Source organism: Nerophis ophidion, linkage group LG08 (genome assembly GCF_033978795.1).
Source record: "Nerophis ophidion isolate RoL-2023_Sa linkage group LG08, RoL_Noph_v1.0, whole genome shotgun sequence".
NCBI classification, from domain to species: Eukaryota; Metazoa; Chordata; class Actinopteri; order Syngnathiformes; family Syngnathidae; genus Nerophis; species Nerophis ophidion.
Window position 1 is genome coordinate 32,912,360 of NC_084618.1, and position 21,794 is coordinate 32,934,153.

The window sequence follows — 21,794 nt, forward strand, 5'->3', positions numbered from 1 at the left end:
CCACAGAACACCACTTTCCTCCATCCCGAAGACGGATTTAGATGGAAAATGCGAGACTACTGGTCTGGGTAAGGAGTCAGTTAAATTAGAACAAGTTTTTTCTGCTTTGAGTGTTTCAGAGTTGGACATGTGTTTTACTGAGGTGGCTAACTATGATGCGTGCAGTTTATCAAAGCAACAAACAAACAATCGGAAAATCCCCGTTACTGAGGTGGCTAACCATGATGCGTGCAGTTTATCAAAGCAACAATCAAACAATCGGAAAATTCCTGTCGTATCAATTCCTAGATATGGTCGTAACTATACTAAATGCACTGGGCATAATAAACACAACATTATTAATATTGCTACTACGGATAATTTGATCAAAAACTCCCTAAAACAGCCCACTACCTATAATATAGGTTTTTTAAACATAAGATCATTGTCTCCTAAAACGTTGTTAGTTAATGATATTATCAGAGACAACAATCTTAACGTCATCGGTCTCAGCGAAACCTGGCTTAAACCAAACGACTTTTTTGCGCTAAATGAGGCATGTCCTCCTAACTTTACACATGCGCATATTGCCCGTCCGCTCAAAAGGGGTGGGGGGGTTGCACTAATATACAACGAAAACTTTAACCTTATCCATCCATCCATTTTCTACCGCTTATTCCCTTTCGGGGTCGCGGGGGGCGCTGGCGCCTATCTCAGTCCTAACATAAATAATAAATATAAATCGTTTGAGGTGCTTACTATGAGGTCTGTCACACCGCTGCCTCTACACCCGGCTGTTATCTACCGCCCCCCAGGGCCCTATTCGGACTTTATTAATGAATTCTCAGAGTTTGTTGCTGATCTAGTGACACACGCCGATAATATAATCATAATGGGGGACTTTAATATCCATATGAATACCCCATCGGACCCACCGTGCGTAGCGCTCCAGACTGTAATTGATAGCTGTGGTCTCACACAAATAATAAATGAACCCACGCATCGCAACGGTAATACGATAGACCTAGTGCTTGTCAGGGGTATCACCGTCTCCAAAGTTACGATACTCCCGTATACTAAAGTATTGTCTGATCATTACCTTATAAAATTCGAGGTTCAGACGCATGTTCGTCAAACTAATAATAATAATAACTGCTATAGCAGCCGCAACATTAATACAGCCACAACGACAACTCTTGCTGACCTACTGCCCTCGGTAATGGCACCATTCCCAAAGTATGTGGGCTCTATTGATAACCTCACTAACAACTTTAACGACGCCCTGCGCGAAACCATTGATAACATAGCACCGCTAAAGTTAAAAAAGGCTCCAAAAAAGCGCACCCCGTGGTTTACAGAAGACACTAGAGCTCAGAAATTATTATGTAGAAAGCTGGAACGCAAATGGCGCACGACTAAACTTGAGGTGCACCATCAAGCATGGAGTGATGGTTTAATAACTTATAAACGCATGCTTACCTTAGCTAAAGCTAAATATTACTCAAATCTCATCCACCGTAATAAAAACGATCCTAAATTTTTGTTTAGTACGGTAGCATCGCTAACCCAACAAGGGACTCCTTCCAGTAGCTCAACCCACTCAGCTGATGACTTTATGCAATTCTTTAGTAAGAAAATTGAAGTCATTAGAAAGGAGATTAAAGACAATGCGTCCCAGCTACAACGGGGTTCTATTAACACTGACACGATTGTATATACGGCGGATACTGCCCTCCAAAATACTTTCTCTCGTTTTGAGGAAATAACATTAGAGGAATTGTTACAACGTGTAAATGGAATAAAACAGACAACATGTTTACTTGACCCTCTTCCTGGGAAACTGATCAAGGAGCTCTTTGTATTATTAGGTCCATCAGTGCTAAATATTATAAACTTATCACTCTCCTCGGGCACTGTTCCCCTAGCATTCAAAAAAGCGGTTATTCATCCTCTTCTTAAAAGACCTAACCTCGATCCTGACCTCATGGTAAACTACCGACCGGTGTCTCACCTTCCCTTTATTTCAAAAATCCTTGAAAAAATTGTTGCGGAGCAGTTAAATGAACACTTAGCGTCTAACAATCTATGTGAAACCTTTCAATCCGGTTTCAGGGCAAATCACTCCACGGAGACAGCCCTCGCAAAAATGACTAATGATCTATTGCTAACGATGGATTCTGATGCGTCATCTATGTTGCTGCTCCTCGATCTTAGCGCTGCTTTCGATACCGTCGATCATAATATTTTATTAGAACGTATCAAAACACGAATTGGTATGTCAGACTTAGCCCTGTCTTGGTTTAACTCTTATCTTACTGATAGGATGCAGTGTGTCTCCCATAACAATGTGACCTCGGACTACGTTAAGGTAACGTGTGGAGTTCCCCAGGGTTCGGTCCTTGGCCCTGCACTCTTCAGCATCTACATGCTGCCGCTAGGTGACATCATACGCAAATACGGTATTAGCTTTCACTGTTATGCTGATGACACCCAACTCTACATGCCCCTAAAGCTGACCAACACGCCGGATTGTAGTCAGCTGGAGGCGTGTCTTAATGAAATTAAACAATGGATGTCCGCTAACTTTTTGCAACTCAACGCCAAAAAAACGGAAATGCTGATTATCGGTCCTGCTAGACACCGAACTCTATTTAATAATACAACTCTAACATTTGACAACCAAACAATTAAACAAGGCGACACGGTAAAGAATCTGGGTGTTATCTTCGACCCAACTCTCTCCTTTGAGGCACACATTAAAAGCGTTACTAAAACGGCCTTCTTTCATCTCCGTAATATCGCTAAAATTCGCTCCATTCTGTCCACTAAAGACGCTGAGATCATTATCCATGCGTTTGTTACGTCTCGCCTCGACTACTGTAACGTATTATTTTCGGGTCTCCCCATGTCTAGCATTAAAAGATTACAGTTGGTACAAAATGCGGCTGCTAGACTTTTGACAAGAACAAGAAAGTTTGATCACATTACGCCTGTACTGGCTCACCTGCACTGGCTTCCTGTGCACTTAAGATGTGACTTTAAGGTTTTACTACTTACGTATAAAATACTACACGGTCTAGCTCCATCTTATCTTGCCGATTGTATTGTACCATATGTCCCGGCAAGAAATCTGCGTTCAAAGGACTCCGGCTTATTAGTGATTCCCAAAGCCCAAAAAAAGTCTGCGGGCTATAGAGCATTTTCCGTTCGGGCTCCAGTACTCTGGAATGCCCTCCCGGTAACAGTTCGCGATGCCACCTCAGTAGAAGCATTTAAGTCTCACCTTAAAACTCATTTGTATACTCTAGCCTTTAAATAGACTCCCTTTTTAGACCAGTTGATCTGCCGTTTCTTTTCTTTTTCTTCTATGTCCCACTCTCCCGTGTGGAGGGGGTCCGGTCCGATCCGGTGGCCATGTACTGCTCGCCTGTGTATCGGCTGGGGACATCTCTGCGCTGCTGGTCCGCCTACGCTTGGGATGGTTTCCTGCTGGCTCCGCTGTGAACGGGACTCTCGCTGCTGTGTCTTGGATCCTCTTTGGACTGGACTCTCGCGACTGTGTTGTATCCATTGTGGATTGAACTTTCACAGTATCATGTTAGACCCGCTCGACATCCATTGCTTTCCTCCTCTCTAAGGTTCTCATAGTCATCATTGTCACCGACATCCCACTGGGTCATTATTGTCACCAATGTCCCACTGGGTGTGAGTTTTCCTACCGAGGATGTCGTGGTGGTTTGTGCAGCCCTTTGAGACACTAGTGATTTAGGGCTATATAAGTAAACATTGATTGATTGATTGATTGAAAAACAAATAGGAGTTTAAAATTGATTCGATAACGCACAGGGAGCCAGTGAAGGGACGCTAATATAGGGGTGATGTGCTCACGTCTGCGGGTCTGTGTTAACAGACGAGCAGCAGAGTTCTGCACAAGCTGCAGGCGGGCGAGGGATCCCTGGCTAATGCCTACATACAGGGCATTGCAGTAGTCTAAACGATTCGAGATAAAGGCATGAATTAATTTCTCGAGGTCATGTCCTGATAGAAGCGGTTTCACTTTCGCTATTTGGCGTAATTGATAGAAGCTTTTTTAAACGACGCCGCTGATTTGTTTTTCGAATTTAAAATCTGAGTCGAACTTTACCCCCAGGTTTGTGACACAGTCGCTGAGATACGGGGTCAGAGTGCCGAGGTCAACCTTGGGGGAGGGAGAGCGACTTGGACCGAACAACATAACTTCTGTTTTGTCTTCATTTAGACTCAGGAAGTTAGCTGAAAGCCAGGCTTTGATGTCGTGTAGGCAGTCAATGAGACGTTGAACTGTGTTGTTTTGTGCCATGGGAAAATAGATCTGGCAATCATCGGCATAAAATTGAAATAATGCAATACCATACTTCCTAAAAATAGAACCAAGGGGGAGAAGGTAAAGCGCAAATAAGATTGGGGCAAGGATTGAGCCCTGGGGGACCCCGTGTGGTAGAGGAGCTGTAGAAGACATAAAACTGTCTATTTTTACACAGAAACTCCTGTCGGCTAGGTAAGACCGGAACCAGTTGAGGGCGGCGCCCTTAATACCCACACAGTTCTCAAGACGAGTGATTAAGGTGGCGTGGTCGACGATGTCGAACGCAGCAGACAGATCTAAAAGCACCAGGACGACATATTTGCCAGAATCAGTTGACAGGGGGATATCGTTAAAAACTTTTAGAAGCGCTGACTCTGTGCTGTGGAGGGCTTTAAAACCGGACTGGAACAGCTCAGTGATACCATTATCCTCTAAGAAGGGCAACAACTGACTGTAGACAACCTTCTCTAATATTTTGGAAATGTATGGAAGATCAGAGATAGGTCTAAGGTTAGAGAGGAGAGAGGGGTCGAGGCTTGTTTTTTTAAGTAGAGGTCGTACCACTGCATGTTTAAACTCTACTGGAACTATTCCAGAAGAGAGGCTACTATTGATAATGTTAAGTACACTTGATCCAATAGTAGCAAGTACCTCCTTAAACAGGCGAGGTGGGAGGGCATCTGCAGGAGAACTAGAGGGCTTCATATGACTAACTGTGTCATTTCAAAAAGAAAAGGACACCGGCTCAAACTGATGGAAAACAAGAGAAATGCAGAGGAACAGAAGGGTCATATAGGATGTGATAAACTGGCTCTAGTTGACACAATTTTGTCAGTGAAAAAATGGAGACAATTTTCACAGAATTCAAAAGAAGCATCAAAACCAACAGATTCGGGAGCATCAATGACAGTGTTAATAGTTTTGAACAGAACTCTGGGGTTGTTACAGTAAAAATATATAATCTGAGATAGATATGTATTCATCTCTGCTTTTACAGTCATCTGAAAGGAAAGCGGGCTTTCTCTAAAAATGGCAAAGGACACATGCAGCCTGTCCTTTTTCTGCTCTCCAACATTCGCGCCTGGCTTCACGAGTGACGACATTCAACCAGGGCTGAGGCGTGGCTTTAAAGCGGCGGCACTTAATTGAAAGGAGCGATCGTGTCCATTGTTTGTAAACAAATAGAGTTGAACCCAGAAACCAACTATTCAGTATTTGGACATACAGAGGCTGCAAAATTATCATCACAAAGAGTTGAAAAAATGGAGGAGAACATAGCAGGAGATGACGAGAGCGAGAGCGTTGAGGCGGAGCACACAATTTAACCGGACACTGAGTGGGAATATCAAACAGGATCGGCATATGATCAGAGAACACAGCGTCGCAAATGTCCAAATTTAAAACACACAAACCATACGAGAGCACTAAATCGAGTGTATGCGCGCGTTCATGTGTGGAACCACACACAGACTGTACAAAGTTAAAAGAGTCAATGACATTCAGGAAGCTCCTGGATAAAGGTTCATCTGGGCAGTAGGTGTGAATATTAAAATCACCAACAAGTAGGACACGATCATATTTGGGGAGAATTTCGGCCAGAAATTCAAAAAAGTCATTCATAAAGTCTTTGTGGTACTTGGGTGGTCAATATACGACGGCACACAGGACGACATCAGAAAGACCCAGTTCAAACATGCATGGTTCGAAGCTTGAAAAGGAGGATTGCAGGCGGATCTGACGGCATTTAAAGTCATTTTTAAAAACGACTGCTAATCCTCCTCCTTTTCGGCCGGACGACCGTGGAGAATTAAAATAGGAACACTCCGGAGGCAGAAGTTCATTAAGAGCGGCGGACTCACCGACTCTCAGCCATGTTTCTGTCAAACAGTGGAGGTCCAGTCCGCGGGAGACGAATAAATCCTTCAGGATAAAACTATGAATGAAATGCAATTATTTGCGACAAAATATTTTAATTGCTTTACAGCCCGAGTTGTAACATAACAAAATGTGGAATAAATGAATCACTGTGAATACTTTCCGGATCCATCATGGTATGGAAAAGTGTTCGATATCTTTTACTGCCGTGAAGCCAACTCAAAACTGCTATGCATGTGAGCATTATGTGAAAAAGTACACAAAACACGATGAATGGGCCAAAACTGTAATAATATACATCAGTGGATAAACTTTTTTCACCAAGTACTAACACAGAAAATACTCAGCTCTCCAAGTACTATAATGACCAATGTGATCGACTCTCACTGTCCGGGTTCCATGGACCACCAAAGATAGACATTGGGTTGAGCAGTTTGTGACTTTTGTTTTATTATTTAAATTAAACCTTTGTTGAGACGCACTTTTAGTGCCGTCTCACCCGGGCCGGGAGCAGGAAAACAATTCGAGGAGGCAGGAGTTGAGTCAAGTAGAAGTATTTTATGTAACGCAGTCTGCAGAGAGCGGAGATCGTATAGTACACTTGAACAGTAGTACTAGTAAAACCCAAAGCGATCTGTCTGAGAGTTTGTTGCACAGCAGCTTATATACACTGTGCCAGTAGTTATCTGATTGGTCAGTCTACTGACTGACGTCAGTTGTTATGTGCCTCGTGTCTAGGAACTACTCTTAGTTTCCTGTTAAGTTGGTTGTTGCTCAAGCATCTGTTTCCTGTATGTGCAGTGTTTGCTTGGTTTCCTGTTATGTTCGTTATTGCTCAAACATCTGTTTCCTGTAGGTGCAGTGTTTGGCACACTGAGCCAAATTGAGGTCAGGACGTTTCCTGTTTTGTTTGGTACACTCTGAACTCTCAGACAATTTTGAACTCTCAGACATGAGGCTTTGTACACTCATTAATCCCCCTTTTGATCTCTATTAAAGAGATCACAAATCAAAACATCGTATAATATGTGAAAATTCGACTAAGTACTAATACTTAGTGTCACCTTAAACTTGAGTTGTACCCGTGATGGACAGATGTATCAGGGCCCAAAGAAAGACCATGAGTACCCCAAACCAACAGAGAATAAGGAGGTCGATGATTGTCACGATCTTCTTGGTCCCTTGACGAATCTGGTTGGTGGTTTGGCACACCACGTGTAGGAGAGGAGCGCTATTTCACCTCCTCCCACAGGGATTTTGGGTAGACTACCTCACCCTGATGCCACCAGGGGATTATTCTGCCCCTTGTTGATTGGTGGTCTTCTCCCGTTGTTGTTGTTCACGTAACTCGGTACGTGTCTCTCCCAACGTGCGTGCAGGGGCGTCCGCCGCTGCACACTGGCTCCAGTGGAACCACGTGTCTCCCTTGCCGTTCAGCCGAACAGCATGCGAGGTGCGTTCAGTCACTCGATATGGACCTGGGTTCGGTCCACTTTCGCTTGAGCACCTTCAGTAGGACCCACTCTGTGCTTGGTGGGGTCGCTGTGTCTTCCTTGTTTTTCTCCCCCACCTGCTTGGCATACTCTGCAACAAGGGCTTGTAAAGCATGGAAATACTGCGTGTGGGTTAATGACTGATCATCACCTTGGATTCCAATAAGCTTGGACTGGGGCCCTGGAAACCTCCTGCCTGTGGTCAGCTCAAAGGGAGTAAAGGCCGTGCTTTGGTTTATTGAGCTTCGAACAGACACGAGGGCAAGGGGTAGCGCATCTAGCCAATTCATTTTGGTCTGTACACAGATTTTTGCCAATTTAGATTTGAGTGTTTGGTTCATTCTTTCAACCTTTCCTTGGGATTGTGGGTGGTAGACCGAACCAAAGTTGTGTTTCAACCCCAGCATTTCTTCAACCTTTTGCAGATCATGGTTTTGGAAATGTGTACCATTATCTGATCGGATTTTCTCAGGAAAACCATGTCTGGGGATATACTGGTTTACCAAAAACTTCACCACTGTCTTACTGTCTTCCCTTTTTGTAGGGAGTACCTCTGGCCAACCTGAATACGCATCCACACATACCAACATATGCCTGTACCCTTTTACTGAGTTCACCATATCTGTGTAATCTATGATGATTTCTTTCCCTGTTTTCGTCTCGAGAGGGAAACGTCCAGGATGCCGTCTGACTGCTGGTCGTGCATTATACATGGTGCATTCAGGGCAAGTATGTACATGATATTTACACATATCTTTCAAAAATGGGTGCCACCAAATTTTGAGGTTTCTCTGCATCTGTGCAGCCCCGACATGTCCCACTCCGTGCGCCTTAGTTAGTGCTATGTTTTTTATTCCAGGTGGTAGCACAATCCGTCAAAACATCCTTTAATACCTGATTAAATAGGCCAGGGGATAGAGCAAATCCCTGAGGAAGACGAGAATAGGTCAGTTGGACCCCTCGGTAGGTGAAGGCAAAAATGTTTCTACATTCTTCGGCTAGTGGTAGGCAGAAAAATGCATTAGCGAGGTCGATACAGGTGAACCATTGGTGGCGAGGATCAAGATTAGTCAACGCAACGTAAGGGTTGGGAACTGGGATGGTTTGCGTGCATAACGCAGAGTTAATGGCCCTAAGATCATGAACCATGCGATATTTACCAGTGCCCTTCTTTTCAATGGGCCATATGGGAGTGTTCCATTCCGAGGATGTTTCTACCAACACCCCCTTTTCAAATAGACCTTCAATGGTATCTGCAATGCCGATTTCGGCGTCTTTTTTACTTGGGTATTGGGGAACCCACACTGGGTTGTTATTTTTCAGCTTGAAAGTAACTGGGGGGCAGTCGACTAGGCCAACATCCGTGGGCCCAGTGGACCATAGTGAGTCAGGCAGTGAATCTAACAACAATGCTGCTTCGGGGTGATCTGTTTTCTCTCGGCCATGGTGGCGGGAGATTTGAGCGTGTTCAAGGAGAGCGTGGTCAGTGCAAGAAACCTGTATTTTGTAGATTTGAGTTGCGGGTGAATACCACAACGAAGAGCCAGCCCTCTGCCAATCAGTTTGCAGTTGTGCTGTTTTAACTATAGAACCCAGCTCTTTGGCTTGGTGCTCTGGATGTAAGGCTAAAGACACATGGGGGGAAGCCTCGTCACTCATCATGTACAACTGTAGTTGTTCTGGGGTGAGAGAAACTTCTGCCGCTACACCTATGGGAGCCACATAAATGTTATTAGTGGAAAGAGCCCAATTAGTACCCTCTATGTCCCTGCTAAACTGTTCCTCATACCACTGTGTATCCTCTCTATCATAAAACAATGTCATATGAGGAGGGTCAGGAGGGGCCACATAGGGGTGTATTTGGGAGATCCAGGGTTTCCAAGTCAGGCAAGCCGACAGGATTCCACCTTTACCACTAGTTTCACTGTGTAGGAGACCCCAGTAGATGTCAGCCGATCTGTCTGCAACTGGCTGAATCATGTATTGGCTTGAATGTGAACACTCAATACTGGCGCAGGGTAGAGATGTTCCATCAGGGAATGAGACTGTTAGTCCGTCAGGCGAGCAGAGAATAGTAGCCCCCAATCGAGTCAGGAGGTCTCTCCCCAGCAGGTTGGAAGGTACCTCAGGGGAGTAGATGAAAGGATGCAACACAGTCTGATTGCCAAGCCTTGTTGTGAGAGGCTTGGTGTAAGGCAGCGTAGTAGGAACCCCAGAGAAACCCATGACTGTTATGACGTCTGATGTAAGCAGCTTCTTTTCCACAGTCTTGATAGTGGAGACGGTAGCACCGGTGTCCACTAAGAAAGGCAGCAAGTCCTGATTTACTGTCACTGACAGCACCGGTTCTGCCGTAAGGTGCTGTCCAGGGCTTCTCTGTGGGGCGTATCACTCAGTGTCTTGCCACAAGGGGAACTGTGGTGCGGGTCCTCTCCCTTCAGACTGAGGAGGGTGTGTTCCTCCCCGGTTCTGAACTCCTCCTCTCTGTGGAAACCCTCTTTGTGACTGAGCAGGGTTATATGGGCACTCCCTCACCCAATGGGAGGAGTCCCCACACAGGAAACAACCTTGGTTTCCTCCTTGAGGCTCTCCCCCGGAAAACCCTCTCCTTCCTCCACCCCGTGGGCCTCCCCTTCCCCTATTTTGTCCTCCCCCTCTTCTGAAATGTGGCGTCCCAGGCTCCTGAACGTTATCGCCGTCCCACTGCTGTACAGTTTGAGACATAACCTTGACCTGATCTTTCTTGCCCTTCATTTTGTCGTTTAAGTCATCTCTAGCTTTGGCTAGTTGCAATTTCAGTAATTGTGCCTGCAAATCTGCTTTGTCTTTCTCATCTTGTTGTGTTTTGTCTTGAGCCGTGGTAAGGTGATGAATGAGATGCTTCTCCCATGTACAAAGTTGACATCAGGGTTACTTTTCATGGCTGTTTGCTCTGACTCAGGCACTCCACTCAGAACTGCTTGTCGGAACCACTCGGCCTGTGACCCAGTGTTACCGGGGCACTGGCCGGTTTGATTGGTCCAGGCCTCTTTGGCTTCACATAAAAACTGCCTGGGGTTTTGTTTGGGGTCCCATCTAATTTTAGGCATAACGGCTGAATTAGGCAGTGGGAAATGACTATGCATTGCAGCACCAAGAGCAGTGCAGAGTTGGGTGAATCTGACCTCATCGGACAGTGTTAGAGTTTTTGCGTCCGTCTCTACATCTCTAAGATTAGTCTGGGTCATGCACCGAGCAGCAACAGCGCGGAAATCTCCTAATGCCAGAGTGTGGCTCTTTGTGGGATGCATGCCGTGGGTTGGAGGCGCATAGGGTGGAGGACATGTGGGGACATGAGGTGCAGTTACCGATTTGGAGTGAAGCTCCTTTTGGTGCAGATGTTTGGTGCTTTGTCAGCAGATCAACAGTTCGGCCCACTCCCGTCGCTCCTTCTCCCAGTCGCGTTCCTTTTTCCTCCAACTGGACTTCTGCAACAAACCTGCAATCTTTCCCTGCTCTTCCGCTTCATCTCTCTTTATAGCTGCTGTGTTCATCTTATCAAGTATCAATTGTCCTAAGGGCCCTATATGTTCCAATGTTTTCCCCGTGTCCTGAATAAGTTGTTCTAATTTTTGTTTTGCTTTTGTTACTTTCTCCTCTTTATCTGTTGGCTTTGATGTAGCAGCTAGGGCATTAGCTGTGGATCCAATTTGGGTCAATAGGGTGACATATGGGCTGACCGGGCCCCATCCATCATCATCTATTTCTCTATCAAACTCTCCTTTCATTTTAACTAGACTCTGAGCTCCGCAGTTTTATTGCGACAACAATCCTCCCGGAGATAGCTGTGTTAGCCCACTGCGGTTCTCTGAGAGACAAGCTTCTAGGCCGGCCCTAAAGGTCGGTCCGGTCTCCCACTGGGTGTCCTATCACAAGAACCACAGCGTTTACTCCAAAGATAAGATGTCTCGCTTATCAACTGGGTGGTTTAGCCCTCGCTGCGTGTCTGTTGGTCAGATATGGACGGTTTTCACCGCCCACCCTGCCCTAAACTGTAGCGAATGAACGACGTTCGTTTACACCGTTAGGTATCCCGTCAGTTCATCAGCCGCAGACCCAGCACACAACGAGTATTCACACAACGATTTACTCAGAGTCTTATTCTCCCCACTTCCCTTCTTACCTCAACAACACTTAAAATACACACACAAAGTTAGTGTCATATACACATTCGATACCCACACAGTATTTTCTTTAGCTTAAAGTTGTGTTATCGAAAGACTACTCAGTCTCTGTTTTCAACTGCAGTTTCCTTCGACTGTATTTTTCTTCTCCACTCATTTTTCCCACGTAAAACAACCTATTTTGTTGTTTTGAGGAGTTTTATACAGCGATATTTCAATCTCTCCAAGGTTTATAAACCTATTTTCCCAAACGTTTTTGGAGTTTTCATATCGTAACAACAACTAGAATTTAGGGACCTCAACCCCCGGGACTCTAACCCAGCCGTGGTACTAACCGCTCCTGGACACCGTCGGATCTCAGGTGGAGTTACGCCACTCTCGAGGTTACTGTGTATTCCTCCTGTATCGAAGTTATTTACACTTCTACTGACTCTTTTAGTTTTTATGTTTTCTTACAAGTACATAGGACAGGACACTATTTTAGTAGTTTCCAATATGCAGAATTTGTTTTAACAGGTTTCTGCTTACCTTATTTGTAAGTGCCGGCTAGTGTCTTTGTCCTTTGTCCATGAAGAAAATTTTTAGGTCCGAATGGTCCTCTCGATGTTCTCCTCACAACTCCCTGTATCCCGGAACGAGCCCCCAAATTGTTGAGACGCACTTTTAGTGCCGTCTCACCCGGGCCGGGAGCAGGAAAACAATTCGAGGAGGCAGGAGTTGAGTCAAGTAGAAGTATTTTATTTAACGCAGTCTGCAGAGAGCGGAGATCGTATAGTACACTTGAACAGTAGTACCAGTAAATCCCAAAGCGATCTGTCTGAGAGTTTGTTGCACAGCAGCTTATATACACTGTGCCAGTAGTTATCTGATTGGTCAGTCTACTGACTGACGTCAGTTGTTATGTGCCTCGTGTCTAGGAACTACTCTTAGTTTCCTGTTAAGTTGGTTGTTGCTCAAGCATCTTTTTCCTGTATGTGCAGTGTTTGCTTGGTTTCCTGTTATGTTCGTTATTGCTCAAACATCTGTTTCCTGTAGGTGCAGTGTTTGGCACACTGAGCCAAATTGAGGTCAGGACGTTTCCTGTTTTGTTTGGTACACTCTGAACTCTCAGACAATTTTGAACTCTCAGACATGAGGCTTTGTACACTCATTACCTTTCAGCTTTCGCTTTTCAGTCGGCTGCGTCTGCGTCTTCCTCCGACTCTCTTATTCTTCCGCGCTCGCTCCACATCCGCTTCTCTCTGGATCCGTCTCTGGTCTCTGCCTCTCTCCACGTGTCCGGCTGTCGCCCTTTTACAGAGTGCGCGAGGATTATTTAATTGTGCCCAGCTGGGCGCCCCGCACACCTGATCAAGATTGCAGCGCGCCCCGCCTCGTTGCTCGCTCGCCATCCACGCCTCCTCGCTGCCATCTTGGGCCGGGCACCGGCGTGCTCTGCCTCGCTGTCGGACAGCCGGCCCCGCCTCTTCACACCAACATTAAAATACAGTAGTGTAGTAGGCCTAAATATTCATTAAAAACAAAGCAGAGGTTTATATACCAGCCCCATTTCCATATGAGTTGGGAAATTCTGGTAGATGTAAATAAAAACAGAATACAATGATTTGCAAATCATTTTCAACCCATATTCAATTGAATGCACTACAAAGACAATATATTCGATGTTCAAACTCATAAACCTTGTTTTTTTTTTGCAAATAATAATTAACTTAGAATTTCATGGCTGCAAAACGTGCCAAAGTAGTTGGGAAACGGCATGTTCACCACTGTGTTATATCACATTTTCTTTTAACAACACTCACTAAACATTTGGGAACTGAGGAAACCAATTGTTGAAGCTTTGAAAGGGGAATTCTTTCCCATTCTTGTTTTATGTAGAGCTTTAGTCGTTCAACAGTCCGGAGTCTCCGTTGTCATATTTTACGCTACATAATGCGCCACAAATTTTCTATGGTAGATATGTCTGGACTGCAGGCGGGCCAGGAAAGTACCCGCACTCTTTTACTACGAAGCCACGCTGTTGTCTTACTGAAATAAGCAGGGGCGTCCATGATAACGTTGCTTGGATGACAACATATCTTGCTCCAAAACCTGTATGGACCATTCAGCATTAATGGTGCCTTCACAGATGTGTAAGTTATTCATGCCTTGGGCACTAATACACCCCCATACCATCACAGATGCTGGCTTTTGAACTTTGCGACTTTTACAATCCGGATGGTTATTTTCCTCTTTGTTCTGGAGGACACCACGTCCTCTGTTTCCAAATATAATTTGAAATGTGGACTCGTCAGACCAAAGAACACCTTTCCACTTTGCATCAGTCCATCTTAGATGAGCTCGGCCCAGCGAAGCCGGCGGCGTTCCTTGGTGTTGTTGATAAATGGCTTTCGCTTTGCATAGTAGAGTTTTAACTTGCACTTACAGATGTAGCGACCAACTGTAGTTACTGACAGTGGTTTTATGAAGTGTTCCTGAGCCCATTTGGTGATATCTTTTACACACTGATGTTGGTTTTTGATGCAGTACCGCCTGAGGGATCAAAGGTCCGTAATATCATCGCTTACGTGCTGTGATTTCTCTAGATTCTCTGAACATTTCGATGATTTTACGGACCGTAGATGGTAAAATCCCTAAATTCCTTGCAATAGCTCGTTGAGAAATGTTGTTCTAAAACTGTTCAACAATTTGCTTACAAATTGGTGACCCTCACCCCATCCTTGTTTGTGAATTACTTACCATTTCATGGAAGCTGCTTTTACACCCAATCATGGCACCCACCTGTTCCCAATTAGCCTGCACACCTGTGGGATGTTCCAAATAAGAGTTTGATGACCATTCTTCAATTTTATCAGTATTTATTGCCACCTTTCCCAACTTCTTTGTCACGTGTTGCTGGCATCAAATTCTAGTTAATGATTGTTTGCGGGAAAAAAAATGTTTATCAGTTTTAACTTCAAATATGTTGTCTTTGTAGCATATTCAACTGAATATGGGTTGAAAATGATTTGCAAATCATTGTATTCCGTTCATATTTACATCTAACACAATTTCCCAACTCATATGGAAACGGGGTTTGTATTTAATATTTTGGCCACTGTAACATTACACATACTTTGACCAGTATCACTTTGACCAGTACCACTGGTCAAAGTGTTACAATATTCAATTAAGGGATTATTTGGCATACCATGAAATGGAGCCCGCGTATGATACACGTACTGCAGTTTAAGAATAACTGATGAACACTATATATTTGAGAAAAAGTTTGGGTTAAAATATCAACTTGAAAAGTACAGTTGTATCATAAATATGGCCGTTAATGTTTTGATTTAGTGTGGCCCGAGAACAGATGTGGGTAGTTACGCGCTACATTTACTCCGTTACATCTACTTGAGTAACTTTTGGGATAAATTTTACTTCTTAGAGTAGTTTTTATGCAACATACTTTTACTTTTACTTGAGTATATATATAGAGAAGAAACGCTACTTTTACTCCGTTCCTTTTATCTACATTCAGCTCGCTACTCGCTACTTTTTTTTTAATCGATCTATTAATGTTTGTTTTGGTTTTTCAAAGTAGGATATACGCTTGCATGCGTTTCACCAATCACATGCAGTCACGGGTGACGTTGGACCAATCAAACAGAGCCAGGCGGTCACATGACCGTCACACGTCCAACCTGACTCAAACAAGTTGAAAAACTTATTGGGGTGTTACCATTTAGTGGTCAATTGTACGGAATATGTACTGTACTGTGCAATCTACTAATACAAGTTTCAATCAATCAAAAGTGTAAAGGAAAAAAGACACTTTTTATTTCAACCGTACTTCCCGTCAAAAGCCTAAAGACTGATCGCACAGTGCCTGTCTTCACAATAAAAGTGCTGCTCCATCGCGCCTGCGCTAATAAAATAAGAGTCTCCCAAAGCCAGCGCAAACAAGCTAGCAAGCGACGGGGTTTGCCGCCAATGTATTTCTTGTAAAGTGTATAAAAACGAATATGGAAGCTGGACAAATAAGATGCCAAAAACCACCGACTTTCATGTGGTTTTAGACAGAAAGGAAGAACTTTTTTTCACCTCGATTTGAAAAGGTGGACGTTATTAGCACTATACTGTCTAATTCCAATCAATGCAAGTCATTAGAATCAGGTAATACACCAACTTATATTCTTGTCTTCATGAAAGATAGGAATCTATACGTTAAACATGCATGTATATTCATTAAAACACCTTTAACATGTGAACAAAAACGGCAAAATAAATACGTATAAATTATATACTGTATATATGAATGTATGTATATATATGTATATATATGATATGTGTGTGTGTGTATATGATATGTGTATGTATGTATATGTATAAATGGTAAATCACCTCGACTTGGTCATTTATTAAGTAATTGATTAACGTTGAAAAACTTATTGGGGTGTTACCATTTAGTGGTCAATTGTACGGAATTGTACTGTACTGTGCAATCTACTAATACAAGTTTCAATCAATCAATCAATCAATGCCTACTAAGCCTATGGTGCTGTTAAGTTATTGTGGCTCAATGTGCCTTAATTTTTTTAATTTTAATGTACTATTATTTAATATATATTATTGTTTTAGTCGCTTAAGAGATATTCCTGGCTTTGAAGTTGCTATTTTTTATGTTTTTGTGCATTATTTGCCGTAATCATTAAAAAAAAACAGGTTACTCATCAGTTACTCGGTACTTGAGTAGTTTTTTCACAACATACTTTTTACTCTTACTCAAGTAAATATTTGGGTGGCTACTGCTTACTTTTACTTGAGTAATAAATCTCTAAAGTGACAGTACTCTTACTTGAGTACAATTTTTGGCTACTCTACCCACCTCTGCCAGGGAAACAAAGATGCAAGAAAAGAGGCCTACGTGCAAATTACAGTTTTTATTCCAGGGAGGAATTAACAAAAAGCGATGGTGGCGAGGGAGGAAGCACACCATTGATCCACAGCAATCCTTCTGCCACACCATACCTCAATGCTAACGAGGGGAAATCACACTTCAACGACTCGCTGGCTTTGACAGTAGGGGTGCATCTGCATTGAAACAGATGTTTTTCTCACTTACGATAGGGTGAAATCATCCTTGCCCAGGCACACTCTCACGGTTTTTGGAGTAAACATATTTGGGGTTTTGGCACCAGCTGTTAGTCTAGATCAGACCAATCTTCGTTTGTAAGTCTTTGAGCATAAACTGATGAAGCCAACTAAGGTATTGGCACCAACCGCCTGACTAGATCTGGCTAATCCAAGTCTAAAACTAGATCTGACCAATCTAAGTCTATGAGCACAAACTGATAAAGCCTTCTCGGATGAGAGGGGAAATGTCTTCTAAAACAAACCAAACAGTCCACAGTTGCAATCGATTGAATGCCCTGAGATTTTGAAATTCCATCCATCCATTTTCTACCGCTTGTCCCTCTTGAGGTCGCGGGTGGTCGCTGGAACCTAACTCAGCTGCATTCGGGCGGAAGGCGGGGTACACCCTGGACAAGTCGCTACCTCATCACATGGCCAAGATTTTGAAGTTGATAGCCGAATAAGATTAATTTAAATTCAATCTTTATTTGAAGACAGCCCTAGATTAGGCCATATGAATTTTAATTTAAAAAAATACTTTAAAAGGTATCGCTGCCTCACCTGGGGCCTCATGTATTAAACTTGCTTACGCACAAAAACCTGGCATAGGCCCTTTTTCACGGCAAAGATGTGATGTGGACATGAAAATGTGTGCTGCCTCAAGCCAACTTTACTGAGGTGGTCGTTTGGGCTTTGCCAACATTTGATTTTAACAATTTGAAATAATTTGAGGAAAGGTCATACAATTCACTTTTTCACCAATGCATATTCATATTAGTATCTTTTTTTAAACAATTTTTTACATTTTACATCATAGAATATGGTCCCGGTGTCACGCCTGTAAGATTATGTTTTGGATTTTTTCCATGTTTGGTCAGGTTGTATTTAGTTTTTTGGAAATTTCATTCTGTCTTGGCACTTCCTGGTTTGTTTTCGTCTCCATGCCAACCCATTAGTTTTCACCTGTCATGTCACGCCCCTGTTCTCAGCCTCACACCTGTTTTCACTAATGATCATAGCTACTATTTAAGTCACTCTTTTTCTTGTCTTCACACACGCTACCCATGCTGCACCTCCTTCATGCCCTCGTCCATACTTCCATGTCGTGTAAGTTTTTGTATATAGTTTATAGTCAATTGCCTTTGTGCTAAGTCTTTTGTTTATGTCCATTATTTCATGCCATCGAGCAAGTGCTTTTGTTTCATGTTTGTATCGTGTAGCCAAGTTTTGTACCTCCACTGTGAGCGGTTTTTGTTTATCTTTTATTAGTTATAGTGTTTAATAAAAAAAATGTACTCACAGTCACATCTTGCTCGTGCTAATCATCATCTGCGTTGAAGAAACAACCCAAATCCATGTCACAGCTTGACACCTGGACTTGAAATAAGTTCAGTCGTACAACAAGTGGCAGAGGAGATTTGTTGTCTTTAGGGCAGGGTCCGTTGAGCAGGATCCAACATGGGCTTTCAGCACATCCTGCCAGAACTGAGCGGTAAACTCAGTTGAACGGTGGCCTTCACCCCCACCACTTGGATATTATCCCACCTTGAGTGGCCCTCCTAATCATCCCATTTTTAGACAGTAATTCCACGGTGGCAGTTAGCTTGTTGACACTAGCACAAAGGTCAGTTAACTTGTTAGCATTAACATTAGCATCAAGCTCCAGGCTAACGATGGCTTTGCTATAAGATGAGAGAATGCTAACGATTGGTTCCATAACAGCCGTTTTCGGTCCTCTGATAAGAGATTCCAGATTGTCATGTATGTCGGCTGGCAATTTCATCCATCTTTCGACTTATGCTCCTAAAACCGGCCGAGTCGACGACTGACTTTTCCATGATGTCTGGATCCGGAGACGCACGAGGCTTGTTGGATTTCCCTCGGCCATACATCGTGGAATTCACAAGCAATTTAAACAGGTCATGCATGTATTCATTTCATCACGTCTAGACTTCTGTAATGCACTTTACACCGGAATAAGTCAAAATGCACTTTTACGCTTGCAGTTAGTCCAGAACTCTGAGGTAACCAAAAAAAGGGAGTACATCACCCTGATTCTCGATTCCCTGCGTCGGCTTCCTGTACATTTTTGTAATGATCTGTGGCCCGGATCATGTTTTGTTATTTTCTGTTAGTTTTGGACTCCCTTAGTTGGGCAGCACAGTGGAAGAGGGGTTAGTACGTCTGCCCCACAATACAAAGGTCCTGAGTCGTCCTGGGTTCAATTCTGGGCTCTGGATTCTTCTGTGTGGAGTTTGCATGCCCTCCCCGTGACTGTGTGGGTTCCCTCCGGATATTCCGGCTTCCTCCCACTTCCAAAGACATGCACCTGGGGATAGGCTTATTGGCAACACTATACTGGCCCTAGTGTGTGAATGTGAGTGTGAATGTTGTCTGTCTACCTGTGTTGGCCCTGCAATGAGGTGGCGACTTGTCCAGGGTGTACCCCGCCTTCCATCCAATTGTAGCTGAGATAGGCACCAGCGCCCCCTGCGACCCCAAGGGGAATAAGCTGTAGTAAATGGATGGATGGATAGTTCCTGTTTGTGCACCTCTGTTTTTTTTTTAGTTTCCATGGGTTTGAATGGGTTCACCTGTTAGTGATAGGCGCGCTCACCTGTTGTCGACCACTAATCAGAGAGCTATTTTTTAATTTTTTTATTTATTTATTTATTTATTCATTTATTTATTTATTTATTTGGCCTGTCAATCTTCTCAGGCAAATCATATAGTTGATGTAGATGCCCATATCGGCTGTTCACATTTTCTGTACAAAAGAGAAGTGTAGGATACTTCTCTCGTTGCCTTATTTGAATTTTACTTTATTAAATGAAGACAGAGGGGGAAAATGTAGCGATAAGAGGGGGTAGACAGAGAGACAAAAACAACAGCAAACACAACAAAAACAACGACAACAACAATAGAACAACACCAGCACATACGATATGTACAAATATGATCGTAAAAGTAATAGCAAAGAAGCAGTTAGCGATATCCATCCATCCATCCATCTTCTTCCGCTTATCCGAGGTCGGCTCGCAGGGGCAGCAGCCTACGCCCAGACGCTCCTCTCCCCAGCCACTTCGTCCAGCTCCTCCCGGGGGATTCCGAGGCGTTCCCAGGCCAGCCGGGAGACATAGTCCTCCCAACGTGTCCTGGGTTCTTCACCGTGGCCTCATACCAGTCGAACGTGCCCGAAACACCTCTCTAGGGAGGCGTTCGGGTGGCATCCTAATCAGATGCCCGAACCACCTCATCTGGCTCAGCTCGATGTGGAGGAGCAGCGGCTTTACTTTGAGCTCCTCCCGGATGGCAGAGCTTCTCACCCTATCTCTAAGGGAGAGCCCTGCCACCCGGCGGAGGAAACTCATTTCGGCCGCTTGTACCCGTGATCTTGTCTTTTCGGTCATAACCCAAAGCTCATGACCATGGTGAGGATGGGAATTTAGATCGACCGGTAAATTGAAAGCTTTGCCTTCCGGCTCAGCTAATACTTCACCACAACGTCCGCATTACTGAAGACGCCGCACCGATCCGCCTGTCGATCTCACGATCCACTCTTCCCTCACTCGTGAACAAGACTCCGAGGTACTTGAACTCCTTCACTTGGGGCAGGGTCTCCCCCCCAACCCGGAGATGGCACTCCACCCTTTTCCGGGCGAGAACCATGGACTCGGACTTGGAGGTGCTGATTCTCATTCCGGTCGCTTCACACTCGGCTGCGAACCGATCCAGCGAGAGCTGAAGATCCCGATCAGATGAAACCTTCGAACCACATCATCTGCAAAAAGCAAAGACCTAATTCTGCAGCCACCAAACCGGATCCCCTCAACGCCTTGACTGCGCCTAGAAATTCTGTCCATAAAAGTTATGAACAGAATCGGTGACAAAGGGCAGCCTTGGCGGCGTCCCACCCTCACTGGAAACATGTCCGACTTACTGCCGGCAATGCGGACCAAGCTCTGACACTGATCGTACAGGGAGCGGACCGCCACAATAAGACAGTCCGATACCCCATACTCTCTGAGCACTCCCCACAGGACTTCCCGAGGGACACGGTCCAATGCCTTTTCCAAGTCCACAAAGCACATGTAGACTGGTTGGGCAAACTCCCATGCACCTACTAAGTACCCAGCCGAGAGTATAGAGCTGGTCCACAGTTCCACGAGCTGGACGAAAACCACACTGTTCCTCCTCTCCAGTACACCCGAATAGACCTTACCTAACTGAGGAGTGTGATGCCAAAATAGTTGGAACACACCCTCCGGTTCCCCTTCTTAAAGAGAGGAACCACCACCCCCGGTCTGCCAATCCAGAGGCACCACCCTCGATGTCCACGCGATGCTGCAGAGTGTTGTCAACCAAGACAGCCCCACAGCATCCAGAGCCTTAAGGAACTCTGGGCGGTTCTGACCTATCCCCGGGGCTTTGCCGCCGAGGAGCTTTTTGACTACCTCAGCCCCAGAAATAGGAGAGCCCACCACAAAATTCCCCAGGCACCGCTTCCTCATAGGAAGATGTGTTGGTAGGATTGAGGAGGTCTTCGAGGTATTCCCTCCACCGATCCACAATGTCCGCAGTCGAAGTCAGCAGAAAACCATCTGCACCATACACGGTGTGGAGAGTGCACTGCTTCCCCTTCCTGAGGCGGCGGATGGTGGTCCAGGATCGCTTCGAAAACGTCCGGAAGTCGTTTTCCATGGGTTCCCCGAAGTCCTCCCATGTCAGAGTTTTTGCCTCCGCGATTGCTGAAGCCGCACACCATTTGGCCTGTCGGTACCTGTCCGCTGCCTCCGGTGTCCTATGAGCCAAAAGAACACGATA